This window comes from Aedes aegypti, chromosome 1, assembly GCF_002204515.2.
Source record: "Aedes aegypti strain LVP_AGWG chromosome 1, AaegL5.0 Primary Assembly, whole genome shotgun sequence".
NCBI classification, from domain to species: domain Eukaryota; kingdom Metazoa; phylum Arthropoda; class Insecta; order Diptera; family Culicidae; genus Aedes; species Aedes aegypti.
In genome coordinates, this window is record NC_035107.1 from 68619265 (window position 1) to 68637348 (window position 18084).

Consider the following 18084-nt stretch of genomic DNA (forward strand, 5'->3'; position numbering starts at 1 on the left):
TAAAGCATGTTTAAACAAACAGTATTAAATTTTATTTTTTTATTATATATCATTATTTCTAACAGTAATATGCCTTTGTGTAACGACCCCCAGAATGATGAATACGAGAAGACGCTCGATTTTGTGTGCTGACTTCCTGAGTAGACTGAACCATTGTCAGCAGTTCGCGCGAGTCTGTTGAGCCTGTACAAAAATAAAATAAAATAAAATGTTAGTAAAATGTACTGTTTGGTACTATTTGAAGTGTAAAATGTGACATTTTAAAATAAATATGATAAATTGTATTTGATATAATTATTCATCACCCTAGAAATATAATGTTTTATTTTTTTTTTATTTCTAGGGAGCCTGACGCATATCCATAGTTTAATTAAGATGAAACAGTTTGGAATTCTAGTTCAATTTTCCAAAACTCCAGATGTTCTATATGAAAGAGTGTCGGCATCGAAAAACTAAAAAAGAAATCGCATTATTAGTTAACCTATAAAATTATAAAAAACAAATCACCCAAAAATATTAGGATTTTCAAAACAAAATGCTAATAATCATTCAGAGATAATGTAAATATTGTTAAAGAAACTTTCAGTCTTCTTCGGTATTCTGCAAATAATCAGAACATTTCCATTGTTTTTTCTACATCTATCCACCAAAAATATATTTCTGAAAACAGTTATACTTTTTCAAATACACTCGAACTTTATCGGGGTTTGTTAAATAAGTTTTTTTAATAAGGTTAAATTTAAGGTAAGCACAGGGTGTCAATTCAAAATCAATTTTCCAATTCCCGGATTTTTCCTGGGTATCAAGATTCAGCAGAAAATGCTGATTTTCAAGATTTTTCGGATCCTATGAGTTTTGCACATTTTTGATAGTATCCTTTTCCTGGTAGGTGTCAAGAAAACCACGTAAAACTATAAATATTGTAGCAGTATTTTAAGGTGCCTAGGTTTTTGATCTTTAAAAATTTTATGTAGTTTGATAACACAATAAAATCATTTCATTATGATTAGCAATGCCATTGCAGATGCATAAATATTGGATTTAATAGAGTAGAAGATTTAACACGTTTGATACAAATAATCACTGTTCCCATCCAATCCATAGAAAACAATGAAAAATCTCGTCAGGGATTTCATGAGGATTAAGATCAAGGACTAGTCAATCCAGCAATCCAAACAAGGCGTCATCATGCATCAGTATCAGTATCTCCCGGAATCTCTCAAAAATAAATTCCTGATTAATGTGCCAAGAGTGGGAAACAAGAAATTTGCCTAAAACAATTTACATTAGCTTTGTAATTACCAATTGCTAGAATTCTGCTAATAATTTCAAGGAAATCAGGTTATGATCTTTTATACAATTTTTTTCAGGGATTTTCCAAAGTATTCAATGATTGGTCAATTAGCGCCTCTCTTCCTATTAGGAGTCCTGCAAAATGTCATCAAGAATTTGTTGCTAATCTTAATGGAAATTTATCAAACATCTTACCATTATTTTTGCAAGGAATCATTACCCCTCTACTAGCAGCATCATTTTTAAGCAGACAAACAATTAGTTCGCAAAGGTTCGCAGTAACCATTTTGTTTTTCTATATTTTAGCACCATATTTTCAGAAGATCACAATAAAACTCTTTGTTATTATCTGACATTTTATTTTATTTTTTTTTTTTGATGAATTGACGTGAAACAGAATGACCAGATCACCAATGATTATTATCGGCATGGAATCTTAACTCTTCAGTCGTCGCGCTGTTGTATTTTGTACAACATTGCTGAAAAAATCTCGCTTTTTGTTCACAACAGCAGCGTGGTGGTTCTGGTAGTGGCGAACCGCGCGACGACCGGAAGGTTAAACTAGAAGAGTTTTTTGAGAGTTTGTGAAAAAATGGTGCATATTTTTGCAGAAACAAAAAAGTTATCCGAATATGAATATTATTTTTGCGGTAAAAAATGAAGCTGCTGGTAAAGTACCTTTTAAGAATGGTGTTTGACAAGATCTCTTTTGATGCTGTTCAATATCATGCCGCCAGAAATGTACAAGAGATTGTAAGTTAAATCTGATCAAATATCGAATTCGTGTCAACATTTTTAGCCTTTACCTGTTACTTTAAAAAAATAATTACTTATTCGTATAGACTCCAATCGACTTTGTTCAATTTGTATGGTATACGATTTTCTAATTTAACTAATATTTTCGTTGCTTTTAAAATGTTTATAATGCCTGCTTCATCTTAGCGTTACGAGGGGGTGGGTGGGTGTTGAAAATGACCATTTTTAGCGTTATGAAATTTGTGAATAAACCCTTAAATGCATATTCGCTCTCGCATTAATCTTGGATATATCTGTCTTTGTTGCCACCAATGTTGTCGGATATTTCGTTTACTTTGACAAACACATTAGTTAAAACATTGAAAAAAAGAAATCTTTTATATACCTCAACATTTTGAGCAATTCAGAATTGCTCAGGTTTTCACCGTTTACAAGACTGGTAGCGAGAAGTGGTGTCAAAAACAGTTAAGATTGGGAAAAAGCTAAAAGTTCTATAAAAGTGTCTACTCGAAAATCAAAACGTAATCAGTTTAATTTCTGTTCAATTATTAAAAAAAATCCGTCCCCTCAAAAATCGAGATATTTTCTACCTTTTTTTTCTATGTAGGTGAAAACTTTCATGAATAAGTCTATCAACTGATAGAGTAATATATGCAAGACATCTGTAAATAGTTCAAGTACTGATATAAAAAGTTTTCATTCGAAAAATGTTAAACTTTTGGTTTTTGTGCGAAACATACGACTTATTTTTGATTTCATGACTCATTTTAAATTCGATCAAAAGAGTCGATTCACTAATTGTGAGTGAGTCACCTATGATTCGCTCACACAATTGGACCATTTTTCCCATCTCTGCCCACGTTTTCTGGGACACCCTATATTATTCACAGGAGGATAAAGGAGAGCTTCTATTCAAGACAAACTATAAATCATTCATTAGATTTTCTTGCATAATATCTTGCAAAACTAACGCTTCTTCCGAATCACAATTTTTGTGTAGCGCTTTTCTATTTAAAAATCTAATAAACCAATCAAAAAATTTTAGCAAACTTTACAGAACTGAAAGTTTGCTGAAGATACCCTTAGACTAGGTCTTCGATTTTTTAGAAATATCAATTCAACTTTCTTATCAATAAACCACATGTATATTTCGAAGCCTTTGAAGAAAATGTTTAGCACATTAAAAATAATTTTTCAATACTTACAGTACTTTCATTCAAAAGGGTGAGGGATGCCGTGCATAAATTAGAAATAATAGAAATTTAGGGGACAATTTGAAATTATTTAAAAACATATCTGGTCAATCAGTTCGACAAAAATTTGACTTAACCTAAGGCTGGTTTCTGAGTCATGGTCAAACTCAAAAACGATATCTCGCCAAAAAATATTTGATGGCTTGATTGCTAAAAAATTGACACAAATCTAAACAAGCATCTTTGCAGGAATCCATCAAAGATTTTCCGAAGAATGTCATCCTGAACTAAAGAAGAATCTGCATAAAAATAATTAATAAGTGACCTTCCCAATATTTTTAATCATAGACGAGAACAGCTAGATCGTTTGAAGAATTCACTAAAAATCTCTTATGGAATCCGCCAATTACTTTTCAGGCATTTTCCAAAGAATTTTCAAGTATCTGATCATTTATCACCTTGATTCTCGTTAGGATTCTTACAAAGATATTACCAAGAATTTTCAACGAACTTTAATGTAAACCTATCAGGCATCCTACCAAGAACCCTACCAGGAATCCATAGGTACTTTTATAGAAATATTTCAAGGATCCAATCATATCCCATAAGATTTCTATTGGAAAATAAACTTGAAAGTCTTGAAAAATAAACTTGGCTCCTAAAACATCATTCATTATAACCCCACTACCGGACACTTCACGTTAAACGATCCTTCATCGTAACCATCGAAAGTTCAAAAGCAGTTATCCTGTTGGAAACTGAAATTTATTCGACGATAATGTTTTTACTGTGTTTCGGTTGGTAAATAGAATACAGTGAACACATTTTCAAATAAACTTTCATGATTTTGAACGAAAAAAACTGCTCTTGAAAATTCTCAAATTGATGACGGATCCTGCCTCTTGAAGCCACTAAACTCATAATTCAAAGCATATTAGTTTAATTTAATCCTATTAGGGTCAGTTTTTCCTTAGTAGACAATCCCCTATAACCGTCCTAGTGGCTTTTTACGGGCGTTTTGTACCAAATCATTACAACGCATATTTTGACATGAAGATTAGAAACTTTTTATCTAAATATCATTGATTCACAGCTCGATTTGGTTAAAAAAATGATCGAACTAAATAGTTTCGCTTAAAACTCAGACTCCCTTGCACCCAAGAGAAACTATTATTATTGAACAATATAATTGAAGAATTGAGATTTTTTTACATCAAACGAAAGCTTTTGATCCATTCTTTGAAGGAAAATTATAGAAGTTTTGTAAACATACGATTTTGATTTGTGTTTTGCCTTCGCCGTGAAGCTAGTGCTACTATAGGAACAGAAATTAGAAATAGTGCACGAGTGCACGAATATTGGCACAAGCGATATTAAATACAAAAATATGAGTATATCCTTCACGTCAATTTTTCAATGATTTTAAAACATCTGTACTTTTTTTTTAAAGTAGTGCATATTTCAAGGATGTGGTATTCAGCGCAAACATTACTTTCCGTTATAGCTTTCTTTCGAAAAATAGAGAAATCATGGTCCAATCTGTTGTGGTTTTACAATGGATTGCCCCTGATGCCGACCCTGTTAAGTGTTCACCCCTGGTAGTCATCGTCATCGACCGACCAACGGCGCGCCAAAAGTGCGCGCGAACGAAGAGAGAAGAAAGCGAAGAAAACATTTTTTTTTTTCATTCCACCATTGTTAACCGACCGAAGTAGAAGTAAATTACAAGTTCAGTTTTGTTTCGTAAAGTGTCCGTGTGTTAATTCATTTCTTCCCAATTCCCTACGTGATTTCCACTGCGCGTGTGTCCTCTGCCGCCCTCAGGTTAGGGGCCCAGAAAGTGAGATTGCGGAAGAACGAGAATTTTGCGGAAAAGTGCGAGTTTTCCCGGTTCGGTTGTGATTGCGTCGGTCGCGGTTGTGCGTGCCGGCAAGATGGCGGATGCGAATAAATTTTCGTTCGCGAAGCTGAACAACAGCAATTGGCAGTGTTGGAAATTTCGCATGGAGATGCTACTCATGCGAGAAGAACTCTGGTACGTGGTTTCGGACGAAAAACCAGAGGAACCGACTGATGCATGGAAGAAGGACGATCAAAAGGCCCGTGCTACGATCGGCCTATGCATTGAAGAAAGTCAGTACAGTTTTGTGAAAAGTGCTAACTCGGCGAAATTGTATTGGAACAATTTGCGCGAATATCATGAGAAGACGACTGTTACATCGCGAGTGTCTTTGCTGAAAAAGTTGTGCAATTTGAACCTCGCAGAGAGTGGCGATTTGGAAAGCCACCTGATTGAAATTGAAGGGTTATTCGACAAGCTAACGATGGCTGGTCAAGAGTTGCAGGAATCATTGAGAGTCGCCATGATTTTGCGCAGTTTGCCGGATTCCTACGGCGGCTTGGTGACGGCATTAGAGAGCCGCCCCGACGCGGATCTCACAATGCAATTAGTGAAATCCAAGTTGCTCGATGAGTATGAGCGAAGAAAAGAACGATCTGGTGATTCAAGTGGTGCAAAGGCGATGAAAAGTGCTACAAAGCCGTGGCACAAGCCCGGTTCTAAAAGTGATTCCGAAAAAGTGTGCTATCATTGCAAGAAGCCGGGGCATTTCCAGCGAAATTGCCGCTTGCTTGCAAAGCAGCAAAGTGATGGGAACAAGAAGAAGAACGAAGTGAAGCCGAACGCCAAGCAGGCGAAAGATGAATGTAGTGGTGTGTGTTTCATGGCAAGTGGTGAGCACAACGATGCGTGGTACATTGACAGTGGTGCTAGCTGCCATATGACGAACGACAAAAACTTTTTTTCGTCGCTTTCTATGAAAGTTGGTGCGAATGTGATTCTGGCGGATGGCAAAGTTGCCGAAACTGCTGGTTGTGGGGAGGGAGTAGTGCATGGCGTCGATGGAGAGGGTAAAGTGATTGAAGTGAAGCTGAAAAATGTGCTCTACGTGCCATCACTAACGAGTGGATTGATCTCTGTCGATCGATTGACCTCCAGAGGATGCATGGTCGTTTTCCGGATGAACGGCTGTGAAGTTCAGGACGCAACTGGTAAGGTGCTGGTCGTCGGAGAGCGATCCGGCTGCTTGTATCGTTTGAAGCTGGCGGAAACCTCAAATCAAGTTCAAGGTAAGGTACACCATTTAAATTGTCAGCATCAATGGCACCGACGTCTTGGGCATCGCGACCCCACAGTGATTTCAAGAATCAACAATGAGAACCTGGGTGTGGGTTTGAATGTTAGCGATTGTGGTATTCGCCAGACATGTGAGCCGTGCTTGGAAGGGAAATTAGCTCGTAATCCCATTCCCAAAACGGCGGAAAGGAAATCGACGAAGATTTTGGATCTGGTGCACACCGATCTGTGCGGACCGATGCGTACGACAACACCCGGGGGAAAGAGGTTTCTTATGACCATGATAGACGACTTTAGCCGTTTTACAGTTGTTTATTTGTTGGAGAAAAAGTCCGACGCCATACAGCGAATCAAGGAATATGTCCGATACGTGGAAAATTTGTTCGGTCGGAAACCAAGAGTTATTCGATCGGATGGAGGGGGAGAATACGCGAACAACGAGTTACGAGCGTTTTTTGCAGCAGAAGGAATTAAAGCTCAGTACACTACGGCGTACACCCCTCAGCAGAACGGTGTGGCAGAGAGGAAAAACCGTTCTTTGCAGGAGATGGCGACAACGATGCTGCTCGATGCTGGCTTAGCTAAGCGGTATTGGGGCGAGGCAGTGCTGACGGCTGCATATCTTCAAAACAGGCTACCGTCGCGTTCTGTCGATACCACCCCGTATCAAAAGTGGTATGGTCGGAAACCGGAGTTAGGGCATTTGAAGGTGTATGGATGTCCAGCGTACGTTCACATCCCGGACGTGAAGAGAGGAAAATTCGAAAGGAAGGCGAATAAATTGCGATTCATCGGATACTCAGATGAACACAAAGGGTACAGGTTCGTCGATACGGAGACCGATAGAGTGACAATCAGCCGCGACGCCAGATTTCTAGAAATGGATGACGGGTCATACCAGGAGCAGAAAAATGAAGATTCCACGAATGGCGACAATGAGTGGTGCTTCGTACCGGAGCCGAAACCAGCGAAGAAGAATGAAGAAGAGCTACCGGAAGATTCCGGAGAAGAAGTAGCGGATGAGTGTGATGTGAGTGAACTCGAACAATATTTTGATGTGAGTGCTGAATCTGAAGACGATCCACTATGTGTGAAGGAGGAGCTCCAGGAAGCTTCGAGCGATGAACCGGTAGGTGTCAGGCGATCTGAGCGCCGTACTCGTGGTGTATTGCCGGACCGTATGTCCGATTTCGTAGTTGGAGTGGCAACGCATTCGGCAGAGGAGCCTACAACTTATGCGGAGGCAATGGGAAGTTCGGAGCGCGATCTTTGGAAGGATGCAATGGATTGTGAGATGCAATCACATCAGAAGATCGGAACGTGGGAGCTGATGCAACTGCCTAAAGGGAAGAAAGTCGTAGGCAGTAAGTGGGTTTATAAGGTGAAGCGAAATGAGGCAAACGAGATAGTGAGATACAAGGCGCGCATTGTGGCGCAGGGATTTACCCAGCTTTATGGTGTAGATTACTCTGAGGTGTTTTCCCCTGTGACCAAACATGCTACCCTGAGAGTCCTGCTGACATTAGCCAGCCAACAGCAACTCGTGTTGAAGCATCTGGATGTCCGAACGGCGTACCTGTATGGAGACATTGAGGAGGACATTTACATGCGCCAACCGCCCGGATATGAGGTTCGGGGAAAGGAGAAGTTTGTGTGCAAGCTCCGTAGAAGTATTTACGGGCTAAAACAGTCAGCGAGATGCTGGAACAGAAAACTATCCAGTGTATTGTCGGCTATAGGATTCAAGGCAAGTTCAGCTGATCCTTGCCTCTACGTGGCGACTAGGAACGGAGAGAAGGTTTATTTAGTCGTGTATGTCGACGATTTTTTAGTTGGATGCCGGAGCGAGAAGGAGATCAACAACGTTTATGAGGAACTCGGCAAGCATTTTGAGATCGTGTGTTTGGGAGATGTGAAGTATTTCCTAGGACTAGAAATAGGAAAGGACAACGGAGTGTACAGTTTGTGCTTGTCGAACTACATCGATAAGTTGATTGTCAAGCTAGGTTTGAAGGACGCAAAGGTAGCAAAGACCCCAATGAATCAAGGATACATCAAGGATGAGACGGAAAGCAAATCTTTTGAGGACGGAACGATGTACAGAAGTGTAGTGGGTGCACTCATGTACATTGCTGTTTGTGCACGCCCAGATATTATGACAAGTGCTGCCATCCTTGGCAGAAAGTTCAGTTCACCGACAGAAGCCGATTGGACAGCTGCCAAACGAGTAGTCCGGTACTTGAAAAGTACCAGAACATGGAAGTTACGACTAGGAGGAGCGAGTAATGACGAACTAGTTGCTTTCTCTGATTCTGATTGGGCAGGCGATAAAGGAACGCGCCGGTCAACAACCGGAATAGTAGTCTATTATGGAGGAGGAGTTGTGTCTTGGTCGAGCCGCCGGCAGGAATGCGTGACGCTATCCACGATGGAAGCGGAATACGTAGCTCTTGCTGAAACATGTCAAGAAGTGATTTGGTTGCGACGTTTGCTCGAGGATTTTGGCGTGAAGCAGGAGAATGCAACCGTTGTTAACGAAGATAACCAAGGTTGCCTAAGTTTTGCGAAGTCTGAGAGATCAACGAAGCGTTCGAAACATATCGAGACGAAACATCATTTTGTGAAAGATTTGTGTGACCAAGGAGAAGTTATTCTAAAGTATTGCCCGACGAATGAGATGAACGCAGATATACTAACGAAGCCTTTGGGGCTAGTGAAGCATTATCAGTTTACTGCTAATTTGGGATTGTTTGGAGAGAAGCAAGGGACCAACCATTGAGGAGGAGTGTTGTGGTTTTACAATGGATTGCCCCTGATGCCGACCCTGTTAAGTGTTCACCCCTGGTAGTCATCGTCATCGACCGACCAACGGCGCGCCAAAAGTGCGCGCGAACGAAGAGAGAAGAAAGCGAAGAAAACATTTTTTTTTTCATTCCACCATTGTTAACCGACCGAAGTAGAAGTAAATTACAAGTTCAGTTTTGTTTCGTAAAGTGTCCGTGTGTTAATTCATTTCTTCCCAATTCCCTACGTGATTTCCACTGCGCGTGTGTCCTCTGCCGCCCTCACAATCAAGATGGTGTATTAGAAACCATCTTGATTGGACCATGATTTCTCTATTTTTAGACTTTATCCGGTATTGAAAGCTGTCCAGTACTGGGGGATCTTCCCCTAATGAAAATGGTTAACCGGGCTAAATAATATTACTAATTGTACATTTTATTTCCTAAGCAGTTCAGAGGAAAGGGTAAGCGTAAGTGAAAATATAATTTAAATCTATTTTTGAATTACTGAATTTAATTATTGAAAAGATATCTCAAATCTATTTCTATTCCTGTATATATTTAAATATATTTATCTATTGTATTGCTTTATTAGAATAACAAATTGGTTTTACTTGATAATCCATAAAACGAAGTTTAAAAAAAAAAGAAATTTATTCATGTTTAGTAAATGTTTTTTAAATTTTCATTTTTTTCAGAAATCCTCCAAAATACTTACTAAAAACTTTTCAAATCTTCTCAGGTGATGGAAATTGTTGTGAAGCCTTCCGAACCAGTAGAACTAATTGAGATATTTTGTTATGCGAAAATGAGACGTTAAATCATCAAGGTTCTATATCTATGCTGAACAATATATCTATATCTTATCTATATCTATACTAACAATACAGAAGTATAGGAAGTATACAGGTAGCCGTAGCGGTAAATGCGCAGCTATTCAGCAAGATCAAGCTGAGGAACGTGGGTTTGAATCCCACCGGTCGAGGATCTTTTCGGGTTGGAAATTTTCTCGACTTCCCAGGGCATAGAGTATCAATCTACCTGCCACACGATATACGCTTGCAAAAATGGTCATTGGCATAGTAAACTCTCAGTTAATAACTGTGAAAGTGCTCATAAGAACACTAAGCTGAGAAGCAGGCTCTGTTCCAGTGGGGACGTAACGCATGAAAGAAGAAGAAGCTACACTTTGATAGAATTTTAAATTGCTTGGGAATGATTTTTTATTGAATGTTGTTGCGCCGCTATCAAATCGGATCACGCCAGTGAGACTCGCGACGCGCCTTAACTCAATGCTTTTTAAAATCAGTTTTCTAGTGTTGTACTGCATTCTTACGATATTTATTAACACAGCACACTATTGAAATATTAGTCGCGACCGTCGCGACGCTTGAAAATTGAGAAAAAAAATAATAGAAAGTTTGTCCTTATTTCTGCCCATATTATTACTTATTAGTTATAGCAACTTTCGTAAATTAAATCTACCTAATATTCCCTGGCCACGATTTTGAACAGTTCTGTTTTCAAAATATATACAAGCATTATATTTTAACGGTGAATTAAACTACAACAGCAGCTATAATAGTGTCCACCTCTAATTTAACATGTAATTTGCAACGGTATTCAAACAAATTTCAAACAATTAAAGCATTCTCCAATTTTACAATTAAATTTAACTTTTTCTTCAACTTAGAAACCATTTATGAACTGCTAAGTAAATTTTATATTTGCATAGGTAATAGAAAAGTAATAACCTAATGAGACATTCCCAACATTTCATACACATGCTTACATTTGTCTCAAATTCCAGAAAACTTGGATCTTCACCAATAATTTCCAACAATTTTGAAATATTTTCAGTAATATTTATCCTTGGCTTTCATCTAAAATCCTTAAGCGTTTAAATAACAAGGCTCTAAAATTGTCTAAAAACTGTTTGTAAAGGATACTATTTCGATTTCATTTGCAGCGTTTGTAATTGTAATTGTAATATTATTAATCACGGTATCCTTTCAGTGTACACGACAAGGAAAATCAAAGCGTTTGATGGAGTAACAAGAGTTCAAAACAGTCCAGAACCAGGGTCAGGGAGGAGACGTAATATTCTATGCAGACCACATGAACACCATCGGAAAAAATAGGAAGGGTTGGGATTAGGTATAGGGTGTAGACTTGGCACAGTAATGCAATTAATGGTGCAAAATGTAAATGTGTTGATAGCAAACCTAAACACATTTTGTTGAATAAACTAAATATTTCAAGTAATAAAAAAAAAATCAAAATTGTTCCCAAATTTAACAGAAAAATAATAAGATCAAAATTATTTAATAAGTTATATTTGTAGGATGCCGTTAAAGACCAAAGGTAAAGTAATTAAAAACTAAATGACAAGAGGTCAAATTTCTCGAGATAGTATTGATTGTTTTATCGTCGAAATCTCGATTAAAAAGTGTAACACAACGGACGTGCATGCTCCAATGACACAGCCGACAAAGTTTCAATGGACCAGTAGGTGAATTCTGGCGAGCCATTTCTTCGAAGACAAGAAATTTTCTTCCATCACTCACCAGCAAGAAAATTTTCTTTTCTTCGAAGAAAATACGCGGCTGAATTCGCCTACAGGTAACACCCCGTGACACGATGCAGTTTACTGCCCGACGACACTAACTGCTCGGCCACGAAGCCTTCAAAATTGTGTGAATTGCAACGAATATTAAACAATAATTCTCAATCATTCTCCAAGACCCTAATCAACCCTAAAAATCGTTAAAAACAATTTTCAACATTCTCAATCAATAATTAATAATTTGTGGCCGTTGACATATAGTTACCTGTTTTACCGTAGATGTTCCGGAGCTGAGACTCCATTAAGGTTCATCATAATCAAATCGCTGCAGTGCGCCAGTTGCTGAACATCCGGGAAGCCGCATCCAGCTTACTCACAAGTCTATCCATGGGCAATGAGCCACCAGACTTCCATGCTGGACAACAAACGTCGACAACGGTAGAATTCTCCCGACTTTGCTTACCGGTTGAGATGGTTATGCCGGGAAGAATCACAAGGGAGCAACAGTTCCTGCAGAACCGTTTTTTCCTCCTTCGTTGATTGGCTCTCTGGCCACCTCTTTCTAATTTCACTATTTTCAGGAGTTTTTCACGTCGAAAACTCCGCAAATCCAAAAAATGAAACGCGATCGCGCACTAATGGCGGCCACCAACCGCCGATCAAAACAAAGTCTGAGCAGTGTTGCGAGATGTATTATAGCATAGATGCCGAATGTGAAATGACATCGAATTTGTGTAATATCACTGATGTAAGTTGGAACGACTTGGTTGCAGCTGTTTCTGTGTAATATTCAACATTTTCAGATGTGAATATTACACAACAGCAACGTATTGAGAATTGGTAATGATGTTTCCGTGTAATTTTGGGGCGATGTAATATAGCATCGAATATATGTTATAATACACCTGAAATTAATGATTACATCGGATTTTCAATACATCGGCATGAGTTACGTCGAAGCATATTACATTATTTTTTGCTGTGCACAACTTATGTTTCGTATTTATTTTTTGTTTTCATGGATATAAATTTAAAAAGAAGTAATCACCTTTTTAAACAAAAAACTTCGTATTTCGAAATAAGCTTGTATTTCGATTATCAACTTATTATTGCACACACACAATCAAAGGATTCAGTGATGTCAAAATCGAAAACGCGCCATAATTTTGACGTTCTGTTTTGTGTTCTTGTTCGTTCAAACGAGGGATAGGAAACGTTTACCGTAGTGATGCAAATGCCGGACATTGCGTTGAACTGCAGATATTGACTTCGCAGCACCAATCTGGAGTTCGTCGGTTGGACTTCCGAAGCGAAGTTTTGAACGAACTAACTGTCATTGCTCTGCCGGCTCGACTTTAACTCGACTGTTTTTGAAAACAGTCCAACATCACGTCGACGGAAGAAGTTTCACTACAGCGGAGGATTTGTCAGTTCGAGCGCGCCAAAATCCTTCCGATTGAAAATGTGTTGGCGGTGCTTAAGGTGCAACTGTTTGCTATCCATAAATGATTATCAATTTTGCAGTTTTCGGTTCTACCAGACAGAGATGAACTGAAAGTGTCTCAACATGCCTGTTGCTAGCAAGCATATGATCCGATAGATCACCGAATGACCGATATGATATAAAACAGAAATATTTTCTTTTCAACGATGGTTTGAACATAGATTGTTCATGGATGCCACGATGAGTCTATCGTGTGTTACCTTAAGTTCGTTGATAAAGAAGAGAAAAATGAGCGAAGTTCTCTCTCTGAATTTTATCGGGATGCACAATAACAGCTGCGTTGTTATATCCACAAAAAAGACTTCGATAAGTGAATTTGATGGATAGCGCCGACAATTTTTGTTGCATAGGATTCATCGAATGTAGCGCGGTTGTTGCACCATGGCCAGATTTATTTCTCGAAAGCGTGCATGTAAAAATATAACAATTCAATACAGAGCCAGAATTAGGGCGAACATTAATACATTCTCAGTAAAATCGGTTTGAAGTTCAGCCAACCCGGTGCTAGGCAGCCATGTTTTCGAGATCAGCATCAAACTCAAGAGCAAGGGTTGATGAGATTAGTTAGAAACATATTTTAGTATTGGAGGAAAAACTCCCCAATATGATTAGGCCAATGTACGCCTAATCATATTGGGGAGTTTTTCCTCCAATACTAAAATATGTTTCTAACTAATCTCATCAACCCAAATAGGGTCCTAAAGCCCTGTTCCAATTTTAGTGCCAAAAGCTTAATTTTAGGCCAATAACACATGTTTACTCAATTCTCTAATGTTTTCCTTTGGTTTGAGTACAAAAAACATTTTTTTTAGATTTTGTCACACTCCTTGGCTTAAACTCAAACTTTGGGTGTATTTTGTTTTCCGTGTCCCTTCCGAAATGTCAGATAGGAACAACCCCAGTGGTAAAACTAAAACCCCTGTGGTGTTTTTGTCGACTAAGCGAACGTCAAACATGATCTCAAGTGTCAAGGTTCATTTATGGACCCAATTTTTAAATTAAAGTTTAAACATGATATAGCCGTTATTTGAACGGGAAATATTGCTAAAGTAGTTGCAGTAAGATGCTCTTTCGTGTTATTGAATAAAAACAAGATTTCATTAAAAATTTTAGGACCCAATTGACTTGCAGTACTACAATCCAATAGTTTGCAACCGTTTTGCCCAATAGGGTCCTAAAGCCCTGTCGCAATTTTAGTGCCAAACGCTTAAGTTTAGGCCAAAAACACATGTTTACTCAATTTTCTAATGTTTTCCGTTGGTTAAGCCCAAAAAACATTTGTTTAAATTTTGTCACATCCTTTGGCTTAAACTCAAATTTTGGGTGTATTTTGTTTTCCGTGTCCCTTACGAAATGTCAGATAGGAACAACCCCAGTGGTCGAACTAAAACCCCTGTGGTGTTTTTGTCGACAAGGCGAACGTCAAACATGATCAAAAGTGTCAAGGTTCATTTATGGACCAAATTTTTAAATTAAAGTTTAAACATGATATAGCCATTATTTGAACGGGAAAAATTGCTAAAGTAATTACAGTAACATGGTTTTTCGTGTTATTAAATAAAAACAAGATTTCATTAAAACATTTTAGGACCCAATTCACTGTAAAGTAAACCATATTTAAATAGTTGTCCCGTATAATTGAAAAATAAACAATAATGTATGTGAAGTTGTTGGATTATGATGCGTTATGGTATTTCAACCGTATGCCGTACTGCTCTCTAGTGAACCTCTACTAATAGAAACAGTATGTTCAAACTAAAAACCTGAACAGTACCCATGTTATTGAAAGTATCACCATGGAAATACATCAAAAATTGATCATAATTCGAATAACACATGTTTTATTTTTTATTTTGAATATAGAATGATGTCACTTATGAAAAGAACACGAAAAGCAATGGATTGTATTATATTAAATTTTATTTGAGACATTACGCGATAAAGTTATACAAATAAATCAAGCACCATTTTTCACAACATTTCAATCAGAATATGCTCATTTTCATAACATTTTTACAACACACAAATCAGCCCAACCAAAAAACATCCGCTGTTGAGCTTGATCTTTGGTCTGAATCCATTTTCTTTCCGGCGGAATATTGACCTACGCATTCACACTGCAGTCTCTCAATTTACAGGCGATCATTGACAAGGATTCGTCAAATGCACTCCAGTAGTAACAGCTCACGGATGCAAATTCGCACCATCCATCGGAATGCGGAAACCGGTCGGAATGCGGATCTGTTTGACAAAAAAAAATGACTTTGAATACTGGCAGAATTCTGCGATGGAATTTCAGCGCTGCTCGATGGAGAGAGGCCCTTGCACTTGGTACATACATAATTTTCTTACCTTATGGATTTTCGGGTGTTCCCGAAGAGGAAACAGGATCTATTTTATCGTATTATAGTACTAAATAACTTCACCTAAACTTGATTCTCAATTACTCTGACTGGATCGAACAAAATAAACATGACAGTTTGCAGCAAAATGTTGCAAATTTTCATATACAGTGTGCTCACTAATATCAATACATACAACTGTTTGCCGAACTGTTGAATAAAAGTATCATATTGTGAAATACATGTTTGTATGTGTGTCGTTCAGATATAAGCTCAAACCATTTTACGAAAGGTGGCAGTATGTTTCTACCATTTCTCAACATTTTTTATCTTTATACAATTTTACAATTACTGAGCATTATGATGTATTGTCACTATTTGATTTGGTTGCCTCAAACTGTTCTTAATAGTGATAAGCTTTAGGTTTCAAATTGTTCAACATTTAATCGACTGTTTATGATACACTAACACTAACGGTTAGAATAAACAAACTGTTGAGGTTATAAGGCGAATTGTATTTTTTTATGCGGGAAATTATCGGATATGATAAACTGTGAACATCAGCAAAGCATGTAAATCATTATTCGAGTCTACGGAGGTACGGTGCTGCCATCTGGGAAAAGTTTGCTCGATGCTTGAAGCGTCGAAAATTTTACCCGGCGAGGTATAGGAAGCGAAATTTCAAATGCTCTTAAAAAATTAACTACAATAGTTATTTAAAATCTTTTCAGTATATGTTGATATACTTTTGATGGGCTGCTAGGTATATAATTTTGAGTTTTATATTTTTTTCTCAAAATACTGCTGATTCTATAGTTGATCAATAGTCTAATCCCGTACACTTCACAGAATTTAATTAAAAAGTGTTTTGAATTTTTTAGAAGCATTTGAAAATTGACTTGCTATGCTTTGCCATGTAAAATAATCGGAGCTTCACGCATAGGGTCAACTGTGGTAATTACCTTCGTAGACGCGAATTAGGGGAACTTACGTATTTTCGGCAGTTTTGTTCTCTTCGTTATAGGGGGTTTCTGTCGGTAAAAAGTGAGAGCTATTGATTCACTCAGAATAATATAAACGTAAATTTCATTGGCAAAATTTAGTAAGAATTCAAAGTTGAATATTTTAGTGATTTTACATTAATGTAGTAATTCTGTAGTAATTACATTAATGTAGGTGAAATTCTTGTCAAAGCCATATGAGCGGTTCAATAACAACATTCAGGTTCATTCACAAATTCCAGAACCTCAAAAATTGTCATTTTTGACACCCACCCACACCCTTGCAGCGCATTTTGTATGAATATTATTCGAATCTGTATGAACTGTAACATCAGGTAGCATCTTAAGAACTTCCACCCACCCCCTTCAGCGTTATGAAATTTTAGAATGGGCCCTTTATATGTTTTTTCAGTGAATAGGCCAGGGGAAGTGGTTCACCTAGAGTGAATTTCTGTCAAAGAAAAAGTAGATTTTGTATGAGATTTGACAGAAAAATGAATGACAAGTTCATCCACTTCTCCTGGCCTATTCTACTTCTTCTGGTCTGGTTGAAAATATATGTGTGTGTGTATGTGAAAAAATATTGGATAAATGCTTCTAAATTTCAACTAAAGTGCAGTGATGGAAAGTGGCGAGCAGTTTTGCTGAACTGGAACAAAAACAAAACCAAACGCTCCCGAGCGTCAGAGCGCTGGTTTACTCGCATCCGTCGTGCTCCCGAGTAACCGAAGCTAAAAATTATTCGCGAACGTGTTCGGAGCTGTTCAGAGTCAAATTGTGTTTTTGAGAAAAAAGCTGCTTCCCCTCCAAGATTTATGGTTTCCAAGGGTTTTTGACTACAAACTAGAAGTTTACTGTCGGCTTGATGGTTATGCAATTAATTTGTCTGTCAGAACCATAATAAATCACAACTTGCTCGGTTACTCGCGAGTAAACGTTCCCGAGCTTGTTGCTACTTCTTTTGACATGTTCTCCCGAGCAGGCGGGTGCGGACTTACTCACACCTAGCCAGTTCGCGAGTCTGTGATGTTTGTTATGCGTTGTATCCACTCGTGAGCTGCTTCGTGATGCGATCTTTTCCAGCACTGCTAAAGTGTACCCCAAATCAAAGTGAAATTTACTTAAATTTTATTGAATTTTGAAGTGAAATATGTTTACTAACGAAACACATAACTTTCAAATTTTAACTCCCTAGATCGAAAAAATCTAGGAAAGGTGTACCGGTATTCGCCACCCCGGAATATATACCGTTTTACGACATATATGTTTGCCAATTGTTTCGTGTTCGCTAAATTGCTTTAAGATGATACGGAAACATTCTTGGAAACCGCAAAATTTTCTCAGAAAATAAAGGAAAAAAATCATTTTCTTTAAAATTGTTGCTCCTTTGCACCTATTTTTCGCCATGGTGTTCCTGATTTGCCACCCTCCATAAGAAATCAACGTAGGTGGCGAATTCAGGAATCGAAATTAAAATCGTGGCGAATACTGGTGCAAGCGGTCCAGTATT

At 37.9% G+C, this 18084-nt stretch overlaps 1 long non-coding RNA gene across 1 annotated transcript; it reads right to left on the minus strand.

Moving 5' to 3' along the window:
• LOC110674432 lies at positions 1-12459 on the minus strand. The gene is made up of 2 exons (XR_002498858.1): positions 11993-12459; positions 1-183 (listed from the first exon to the last, which is right to left on the minus strand). It is a non-coding gene; the product is annotated as an uncharacterized LOC110674432 (long non-coding RNA).
• Between the last annotated feature and the right edge of the window lie 5625 nt (positions 12460-18084).